This window comes from Balaenoptera borealis, assembly GCF_965194805.1.
Source record: "Balaenoptera borealis genome assembly, chromosome: 3".
NCBI classification, from domain to species: Eukaryota; Metazoa; Chordata; class Mammalia; order Artiodactyla; family Balaenopteridae; genus Balaenoptera; species Balaenoptera borealis.
In genome coordinates this window covers 88,973,314-88,983,744 of record NC_138866.1, presented here as the reverse complement: position 1 = coordinate 88,983,744, position 10,431 = coordinate 88,973,314, and the positions used below count along the sequence as shown (strand labels likewise).

General features: G+C 42.6%; 1 pseudogene across 1 annotated transcript in view; it reads right to left on the bottom strand.

Moving 5' to 3' along the window:
• Window positions 1-634: 634 nt before the first annotated feature.
• LOC309626893 (forkhead box protein K2 pseudogene) overlaps window positions 635-10,431 on the bottom strand; it is a 103,512-nt pseudogene continuing 93,715 nt past the window's right edge. The window contains exon 2 of the transcript XR_014249433.1: window positions 635-4,018. The product of XR_014249433.1 is annotated as a forkhead box protein K2 pseudogene (transcript). The remainder of the gene's footprint in view (window positions 4,019-10,431) is intronic.

The following is a 10,431-nucleotide window of genomic DNA, read 5'->3' as shown; positions in this document are numbered from 1 at the left end:
ATTCATCATGCTTCAAGAGCTTTCAATTTTTAGGCTACAAAAAACAATGAGAAAAAGAAGTCCTTGCAGCTTAAAAAACACACGCTTGAAATAATACACTACTGAAAACATGTAGAACAAAAAGAAAGTAACAGATAACCCATTATCAGTTAAGAAGATACAGATTTTTGTTTTGGGCAGTTCCGCCAACCAGAGTTTTACATTTCTATTCCATACTACCTACATGCTAGTTATGAAAAATATATGCGAACTCCCAGAACCCCAGAAAACCGCAGCCCACGTGGAGGAAGAACAAGGCCAGATGTCGGGATCTAGGGCCTGGTTGTGGGGAGGATGGACAAGGGCTTGGGGTCGGAATGGGCCTCCGGGTCTGGGTCCTGACTGTGTCCTGCTCGTGGCTAGGACCAGGCGGAGATCGTTGGCTGGGGGCTGGGTCCTGGCCACGGGCCGTAGGTGGGGGCATCAGATCCGGGGGGGCTGGTCACGGCCGGGATCTGGGTCCTCCTGGTCGTAGGTGGGGGTAGGGGGTCGTGGGTCACGGTGGATCGCGAGTCGGTGGTCCGGGTCTGGGTAGGGGTCGTGGTCGGGGTCCAGGTCCCGACGGCCAGGCCGCACCCCCGCCCCCCGGCCCCACTCATAACGCGCCGCAGCTGCAGCGGCGGCTCCCGCGCCTTTGGAATACGCAGTCCACGCACACGCCATTCTTGCCGAGGCAGCGCAGGTAGAAGTCGCCGCCCGCGTCGGGCCCGGCCTGCGCCGACGGCTCCGGGGCCGCCCCGCCTTGGCCGCCGCCGTCGCCGCCGCCTGGGGGCGTGAAGATCTCGAGGTGGCGCCGCGAGATGAAGCTCGAGTAGCCCAGGCTCACGTCCACCGAGCCCTGCGACGAGTTTCGCCCGATGGTCACCGAGCGCTTCTTCATCAGGTACTCAAACTCACGGCCCTCGAGGCGCTCCATTGCCCAGCCGCCCGGCGGGGACCCGCCGCCCCCGGCGCCGCCGCCGCTCGCGGGAGGCCCACCCGCGCCCGGCAGCGCCGCGGCCGCCGCCATGGCCCTGCGAGGGCCCGGGCCGCCTTCCGACGCCGCCACGGAGCTGAGGGCCGAGCGAGGCCGCCGGCCGGCGAGCGACGGGCCCTAATTGATTTTTAAGTTAAAAACATGTATGTATACATGAGCAATTAGATTTACTTTTTTAGATAAAATACAAGAATTCGAGTCTTAAATGATTACTGGATAACCCCGTTTTTCAATCACTGTCATGTTACTTATTTGTATTGCGTATCAAATTATTTTTAGTATTTATTATAGGAAATTTAAAACTTACAAAAAGTAAACAGAATAGTATAGTGAAATCTCTTGGACCCATTAGCTACAATTATCCACACCCGCCATTCTTATTTTCTCTATGCTGTCATTCATTATCTGTCCACCACTTTATCAGTAGTAGTAGTAGCAGCAGCAGTAGTAGTAATAATAGTAGTGGTAGTAGTAGTATTTTAATTTCTTTTTCGTTGAGGTAAATTCATATACTAAAATATATAAATATTAGATATACAGTTCTGAAAAATGGATAAAACTGAGTAATCCACAATCCACAGCTCTATCATAATGTGGGGCATTCCTGTCTCCCTAGAAATTTTTGTTGTGTCCCAGTCCAGTCACATTCCCTTCGTCCTAACCCAGGCAAATAGTATTCTGATTTTCTTCTCACTGTACGTAAGTTTTGCCTGTTCTAAAACTTAACATAAATGCAATCATTCAGCATGTACTGTTTGTATATGTCCTTCTTTCTCTCTGCACATTATTTGGGAGAGTTATCCATGTTACTGAGTGAATCAACAAGTCATTCATTATTATTGTTGAGTAGTGCTCTGTTTTATGGCTATGCAGTAGTTTGTTTATTTTTCTGCAGATGTACATTTGGACTTACAGTTTTTGGCTATTGTGGTAAAAGCAGCCATGAACATTTTCATCTAAGTCTTTTTTTTTTTTTAACAACAGCTCCTGTTTATTTTTTTATTTTTATTTATTTTATTTATGGCTGTGTTGGGTCTTCATTTCTGTGCAGGGCTTTCTCTAGTTGCGGCGAGTGGGGGCCACTCTTCATCTCGTCGCGCGGGCCTCTCACTGTCGCGGCCTCTCCTGTTGCGGAGCACAAGCTCCAGACACGCAGGCTCAGTAGTTGTGGCTCACGGGCCTAGTTGTTCCACGGCATGTGGGATCTTCCCAGACCAGGGCTCGAACCCGTGTCCCCTGCATCGGCAGGCAGATTCTCAACCACTGCGCCACCAGGGAAGCCCCCATCTAAGTCTTTATGTGGTCATATGTGTTCATTTTTCTTAGGTAAATACCTAGGAGTGGAATGCTGGGTCGAAGAGCAGGCAGTTGAAAAGAAACTGCCAAACCTTTTTTCAAAATGGTTATACCATTTTACAGTTCTACCAGCAATGTATGAGAGTTCCAGTTGCTCCAGGTCCTTGCAATCTGTGTTGTTAGTCTTTTATATTTTAGCCATTTTACTGGGTATTTAGTGATATCGTTTTAATTTACATTGCCCTGATCATTTTTCATGCTGAGTACTTTTTCATGTCTTTATTGACCATTTGGTAACTTAATTTGTGATGTGTTTGTTCACATCTTTTGCCCATATTTTTATTGGATTAATTTTGCTTTATTATTGAGTCATGGAATTCTGAATATATGCTGGATACAAGTCCTTTGTCAGATATGTTTTGTGAATATACGTTTTTGAATACTTTTCTCCTATATTGTGGCTTGTCTATTCATGTTCTTTATGTTTTTAACAGTAATGATAATATTCTTGTATGTTGTCTTCTAAAAGCTATGTAGATTCAGTTTTTATGTTTAGCTCTATGATCCGTAACAGATTAAGTCTTATGTATGGTGTGAGAAAGGGGGCGGTGTATTTTTGTTTATTTGTTTCTTGTGAATATTCAATTGTCCCAGCACCATTTGTTGAGAAGACTGTCCTTTCCTCATTGAATTGAGTTGGCACCTTTATTGAAAGTCTATATAATATGGGTTCACTTGGACCCTCTATTTTATTCCATTGATCTATTGTCTGTCTTTATGACAATGCCATGCTATCTTGATCAATATAACTTATAGTAAGTCTTGAAGTCATGAGTACCAGACTTCTAGCTTTTGTGCTTTTTCCCAAGATTGTTTTGAAAATTCTAGATTCTTTGCATATTCATATACATTTCTGTACAAGTTTATCAATTTATATAAAAAACATCTGCTGGGATTCTGATTGAGATTATATGCAACCTATAGATTAATTTTGGAGAAATGGACATCTTTAAAATATTGCATCTTTCAAGATATAGATATGTCTCTTCATTTCTTTCAGCAGTGTTCCATGGTTTTAAAAATAAAGGTTTTTGGGCTTCCCTGGTGGTGCAGTGGTTAAGAATCCACCTGCTGGGCTTCCCTGGTGGTGCAGTGGTTGAGAATCCGCCTGCCAATGCAGGGGACACGGGTTCGAGCCCTGGTCTGGGAAGATCCCACATGCCACGGAGCAACTGGGCCCGTGAGCCACAACTACTGAGCCTGCGCGTCTGGAGCCTATGCTCCGCAACAAGAGAGGCCGCGATAGTGAGAGGCCCACACACCGCGATGAAGAGTGGCCCCCGCTGGCCGCAACTAGAGAAAGCCCTTGCACAGAAACGAAGACCCAACACAGCCAAAAATAAATTAATTAATTAATTAATAAAAAAAAAAAAAAAAGAAGCCCACTCGCTCTTAATGGACAAGGTGTTTCAAATGTTGGAATAAAGTCTTTTTAAAAAAAAAAAAAAAGAATCCACCTGTCAATGCAGGGGACATGGGTTTGAGCCCTGGTCCGGGAAGATCCCACATGCCGCAGAGCAACTAAGCCCACACACCACAACTACTGAGCCTGTGTTCTAGAACCCGTGAGCCACAAGTACTGAGCCATGAGCCACAACTACTGAAGCCCACACACCTAGAGCCCATGCTCCGCAACAAGAGAACTCACTGCAATGAGAAGCCTGCTCACCGCAACGAAGACCCAACACGGCCAAAAAATTTAAAAATAATAATAATTTTTTAAAAAAAAAAGAGAGAAGAAAAGAAAATGCTGAGTCCATCCCCCACCCCCTTCCCTCACTTTAATAAATAAATAAATAAATAAACAGTTTTGGGGCTTCCCTGGTGGTGCAGTGGTTAAGAATCGACCTGCCAATGCAGAGGACCTGGGTTTGAGCCCTGGTCCAGGAAGATCCCACATGCCGCAGAGCAACTAATCCATGCGCCACAACTACTAAGCCTGTGCTCTAGAGCCCGTGAGCCACAACCACTGAGCCCGTGTGCCACAACTAACGAAGCCCACACACCTAGAGCCCATGCTGTGCAACAAGAGAAGTCACGACAAGGAGAAGCTCATGCACCGCAATGAAGAGTAGCCCCCGCTCGCCACAACTAGAGAAAGCCTGCACACAGCAACAAAGACCCAATGCAGCCAAAAATAAATAAATAAATAAATAAAAATAAAGGTTTTGTGTGACTTTAAAAAATATATTCCTGTGCACTTTATAAATAGTTTTATACAATGGTAAAAGGAATTTAATTGTTTTTTCTTTTCCAGTTGTTTGCTTCTAGTATATAGAAATATAATTGTTTGTATATTGTTCTGGAAACCTCAGGTCTTGTGAACCTCCCTTATTAGTTTGATAACTTTTTTTATTGTTATTAATACCTTAGGGTTTTTTGTTGTTGTTGTTGTTTTTACAAAAAGCTATCAGATTGTCTCTGAATAGGATGGTTTAACTTTTTTCCATTCCAATCCATATGCATTTTTTTCCCCTTTTTTCTTCATTTATTGCGATGGCCCAGGTCCTCCAAAAAATGTTGAATAGAAATGGTAAGAGCTATCATGCATAAATCCCAATCTTAGGGAGAATATTAGGTATGATGTAAGTTGCAGATTTTTCATAGGTGTCATTTCTCAGAATGAAGAAATTGTGTTTTATTCCAAGCATCCTAGCAGATTTTCTTTTTCTGTGTCATGAATGGGTTTTATATTTGGTCATGTGTTTTGGCTTTATGTATTGAAATAATGATATTCAACACATCACAGGATTTTCTTTTATTTGGCACTATAGTGGATTTCATTTATTGCTTTTAAGTGTTAAAATAATCTTGAATTACTTGGATAAATACCACTTGGCCATGACACATTATCATCTTTCAGAAAATATTGCATTTTCTTTGCTAATATGTTGTTAAAGATTTTTGCACTGTGTTTATAAGGGCTGATGCTCTATAGTTGTTTTGTAATGTCTTTGTAAGGTTTTCCTATCAGGATTGTAATGGCTTCATGAAATTAGTTTGGAAATATTTTCTCCTCCTGTATTATCTGAAATAATTTAAGGTTAGTATTATTTTTCACTGAATGTTTCACAGAATTCATTAGTGAAGTATTGATACAGAGAGTGGTTCTATCAGAATAAAATTTAAGGATGAATTTTCTGAATTTGTTCTGGAGTTCCTGGAATTGGCTTTCTAGTCTGATTAGATTTAAAGACATTAATGACTCTATTTCCACTATTGAAGAGAGTGTTGATAGTTCATGGTGTGATCTGGTTGTATAGGTATCACTGTTGAATACTCCTAAAAAGAAAAGGATGAGATCAGGGATTCAAATTCCCAGCTCAAGTGTTCACAGATGGCCTGAAAGCTTCTACCTGTTCCCTAAAGGAGACCCTTATCTCCTAGAGCTGAGGGCTAAAATTTCTGAAAAATCAAACCCAAAAGTCTCATCCTGCAACTGACTGAATTACAATACAAGGGTGTCTTCAATTAAAGTGAGGACTTTGATTGGGATGGAATGGGATCGTGAAAGTTGGAATAGGATATATTGGGAGACCCTGATGAAGTGGAAACATTGAGCCCTAAATTCTGATGAGTCTTCTCTGCCAGTGGAAACGGCCTTTCCACCCATGGTGGAAGTAGCCTCTCTACCCAGCCTGAAAGGATTAACTCCAGATTGCCTGAGGAGACGTAATGGCCTCCCCTGAGGCAGTCGCCATGCAAAACAATGCTGATTCTCCTCAAGATACACCCCTGCCACCTTTCTTTTCTTCTAGACCTAACTAGACTTAAGTCCCAGCAGGCCCCTAAAGGTGAGGTACAAACTGTGACCTGTGAAGAGGTACAACACACTCCAAAAGAACTACTTGAGTTTTCTAACTTAAACAGACACTAGCTCTGAACTGATATTAATTCCAGGAGACCCAAAATATCACTGTGGTCTGCTAGTCAGAGTAAGGATTATGGAGGTCAGGTCCACTGCACAGTGGGCAGGCATAGTGTGACCCTGAACTCATCCTGCAATTATTTTCCCAGGTCCAAAATGCATAATTTGAATAGACATACTCATCGGATGGCAATACCCCCACATTGGTTCTCTCATCTGTGGAGTGAGCACTATTCTGGTGGGAAAAGCCAAGTGGAAACCACTGAAACTGCCTCTACCTAGGAAAATGGTAAGCCAAAAGCAGTACTCTATTGCTAGAAGGATTGCAGAGATTAACATCACCATTAATACAGGGGTAGCGATTCCTACCACATCCTCATTCAACTTGCCTATTCGGCTGATGCAGAAGACAGACACATTTTGCAGCCTAACTGTAGATTATCATAAACTTAATCAGATCATGACTCCAACTGCAGCTGCTGCACCAGATGTGATTTTATTTCTTGAACAAATTAACACATCCCCTAGTACCTGATGTGCAGCTAATGATCTGGCAAATGGTTTTCCCCCATACCTGTTAATTAGAACGACCAGAAGCAGTTTGCTTTCAGCTGGCAAGGCCAGCAATATACATTCACTGTCCTACCTATCAGCTCTCCAGCTCTGTGTCATAATTTAGTTCACAAGGATCTTGATTGCCTTTCCCTTCCATGCTGCAGTGGATTACATTATGTTGATTTGACTTAGTGAGCAAGAAGTAGCAATGACTCTAGACTTATTGGTAAGATATCTGCATGTCAGATGGTAGGACATAAACCCAACAAAGTTTCAGGGGCCTTACTCAGTGAAATTTCTTAATGTGGGGCACGTTGAGATACCCCTTTGAAGGTGAAGGAGAAGCTGTTGCTCTGGTCCCTCCTACAACTTAAAAAATAAAAATAAAAAAGAAACACGGTGCCTAGTGGGCCCCTTTGGATTTTGGAAGCAACATATTTCTCATTTTAGTGTTACTCCAGCCCATTTACTGAGTGACCTGGAAAGCTTCAGGTTTTAAGTGGGACCCAGATCGAGAGAAGACTCTGCATCAGGTCCAGACTGCTGTGCAAGCTGCTCTGCTACTTGGGCCATATATGTTTCAGCAGATCCAATGGGACTTGAAGTGTCATTGGCAGTTGATGTTTGGAGCCTTTGGCAGTCCCCTATAGGTGAATCGCAATGCAGGCTCTTGGGGTTTTAGAGCAAAGCCCTGCAATCCTCTGGCATCAACTACTCTCCTTTTGATAAACAGCTGTTGGCCTGCTACTAGGCCTTAGTAGAGCTTGAACTCTTACCCATAGGCCACTAACTTATCATGCAACCTGAACTGCTCACCATGAACTGGGTATTATTTGACCCACCAAGCCATAAAATTGGTCATGCTCAGGGCACTTCATCATCAAATGGAAGTGGTATATACATCATCAGGACCAAGCAAGCTCTGAAAGCACAGGTAAGTGACATGAAGGAGTGGCCAAAATGCCCATGCCACTCCTGCTACACTATTTTCTCTCTCTCAGCCTGCACCTATGGCTTGTGGGTGGTTCCCTATGATCAATTAGCAGATGAAGAGAAGACTTGGGCCTGGTTTTCAGATGATTCTGCACAATATGCAGGCACCACTCCAAAGTGGACAGCTGCAGCATTACAGCCCCATTCTGAGATATCTCTGAAGGACGATGGTGAAGGCAAATCCAGTGGCCAGAACTCTGAGCAGTGCACCTGGTTGGTAACCTTTATTAGAAGAAGAAATGGCTAGATGTGCAATTTTACACTGATTTATGGGCCATGGCCAATTGTTTGGTTGGATGGTCAGGAACACGGAAGGAACGTGATTGGAAAACTGGTGACAAGGAAATTTGGGAAAGAAATATGAGATAGACCTCTCTGAATGAGTATAAATCCTGAAGATATTTGTGTCCCAAGTGAATAATTATCAAAGGGTGACTTCATAAAAGGAGAATTTTAATAAGCAAATGGATAGGATAGCTCATTCTGTAGGTACCAGTCAGCCTCGTTCCCCAGTCACCACTGTCATTGCCCAATGGGCTCATGAACACAATGGCCATGGTGGCAGGGAGGGAGATTATGCATGGGTTCAGCGACATAGATTTCTATTTACCAAGGGTGATCTGGCTATGGCCACTGGTGAGTACCCAATCCATCAACAGCAGAGACCAACACTGAGCCTCCAGTATGGCACCATTCCCCGGGGTGATCATCCAGCTCCCTGGTGGCAGGTTGATTACATCAGATGGCATCCATCATGAAAGGGGCAGCAATTTGTTCTTACTGAAATAAACACTCACTCTGGATATGGATTTTCCTTTCCTGCATGCAGTGCTTCTGCCAAAACTAGCATCCATAGTAATAGCATGATAGTGGATAACTTCCAAGGGGAAGTTGGACTCCTGATCCATGTGGAGGAAAAGAAGAGTATATCTGGAATACAGGAGATCCTTAGGATGTCTCTTAGTATTACCAAGCCCTGGAATTAAGGTCAGTGGAAACTATAACAACTCAATCCAGGTAGGATTACTAATGACCTCAGCTCTTTAGGAATGAGGGTTTGAGTACTCCACCAAGTAAAGAACTACAATCAGCTGAGGTACTTGCTGAAGGCATAGGGAATACAGAATGGGTAAGGGAGTAAATACCAAGTACAACCACATGACCAGTTATAGAAGCCTGTAATTGTTATGAGTATTTTTTCCTTATTTTGTTATGGATGTGTTTGTGTGTGTGTGTGTAGCATCTTTGTTTTCTTTGCTCTCTTATTCCCTTATCAAGTAATATAAGATGCATTGACTTCATATCATAGTATTTAAGTATCATTATCTTTACATCTTAGTATTTAAGTTACAGGATATCGAGGAGGAGAGTAAACATCACTCAAAGACTTTTATCTCCTCTTCTGGGGAAATGGCTAATGCATTTTAAGTTGTATGCAAGGCATTTGTATCACATTAAGCAGAATTATAACCTTGTTATTATCTTTATTAGGAGATTAAGTATGGTTTAAGTGGATGCATAAGGATGCCAAGTTGACAAAGAGTGGACTTCTGATGGTCAGTGTTATGTGCCAATTTGACTGGGCCATGGGGTGCCTAGATATTTGGCTAAACATTATTCTGGATGTTTCTGTGAGAGTTTTTGGATGAGATTAATATTGAGATCTTTAGACTGAGTAAAGCAGATTGCGCTCCCTAATGTGAGTGGGCTTCCAGTCAATTGAAGCTTGAATAGAACAAAAAAGCTAACCATCCCCTGAGTAAGAGAGAATTCCTCCTGGCTGACTGCCATCACACTGGGACAGTAGCTTTTTTCCTCCCTTTGGACTTTAACTGAAATCCCAGCTATTCCTGAGTCTTGAGGCTGCTTCCCTTCAGAAAGGAACCACAACATCAGCTCTCCTGGTTCTCAGGACTTTGACTTGGACTGGAACTAAACCATTAGCTCTATTGTTTTCAACTTGACAGCTCACCCTGCAGATCTTGGGATTTGCCAACTTCCATAATAGCATGAACCAATTCCTTATTATAAATATATATACATCCTTTTGGTTCCATTTCTCTGGAGAACCCTGAATAATACAGCCACAATGTGTTATCACTTTTAGACATTATTGTATTTGATTTGTTAATGTTTTGTTAAGGATTTTTGCACTATGTTTATGAGGGCTGTTGCTCTATAATTTTCTTGTAATGTTTTTGTAGGGTTTACCTGTCAGGATTGTGTTGGCCTCATCAAATGAGTTATAAAATATTTTCTCCTCTTCCATTATCTGAAATGATTTGTTTCAGAGTGTTATTATTTTTCACTAAATGTTTGATAGAATTCACTAGTGAATTATTTAAGCCTGGAGTTTTCTTTGGAGGATTTTTTTTTTTTTTTTACATTTTAAAAAAATTTTATTTATTTATTTATTTATTTATTTATTTTACTTTTGGCTGTGTTGGGTCTTCGTTTCTGTGCGAGGGCTTTCTCTAGTTGTGGTGAGTAGGGGCCACTCTTCATCGCGGTGTGCGGGCCTCTCACTATCGCGACCTCTCTTGTTGCGGAGCACGGGCTCCAGATGCGCAGGCGCAGTAGTTGTGGCTCACGGGCCTAGTTGCTCCGCGTCATGTGGGATCCTCCCAGACCAGGGCTCGAACCC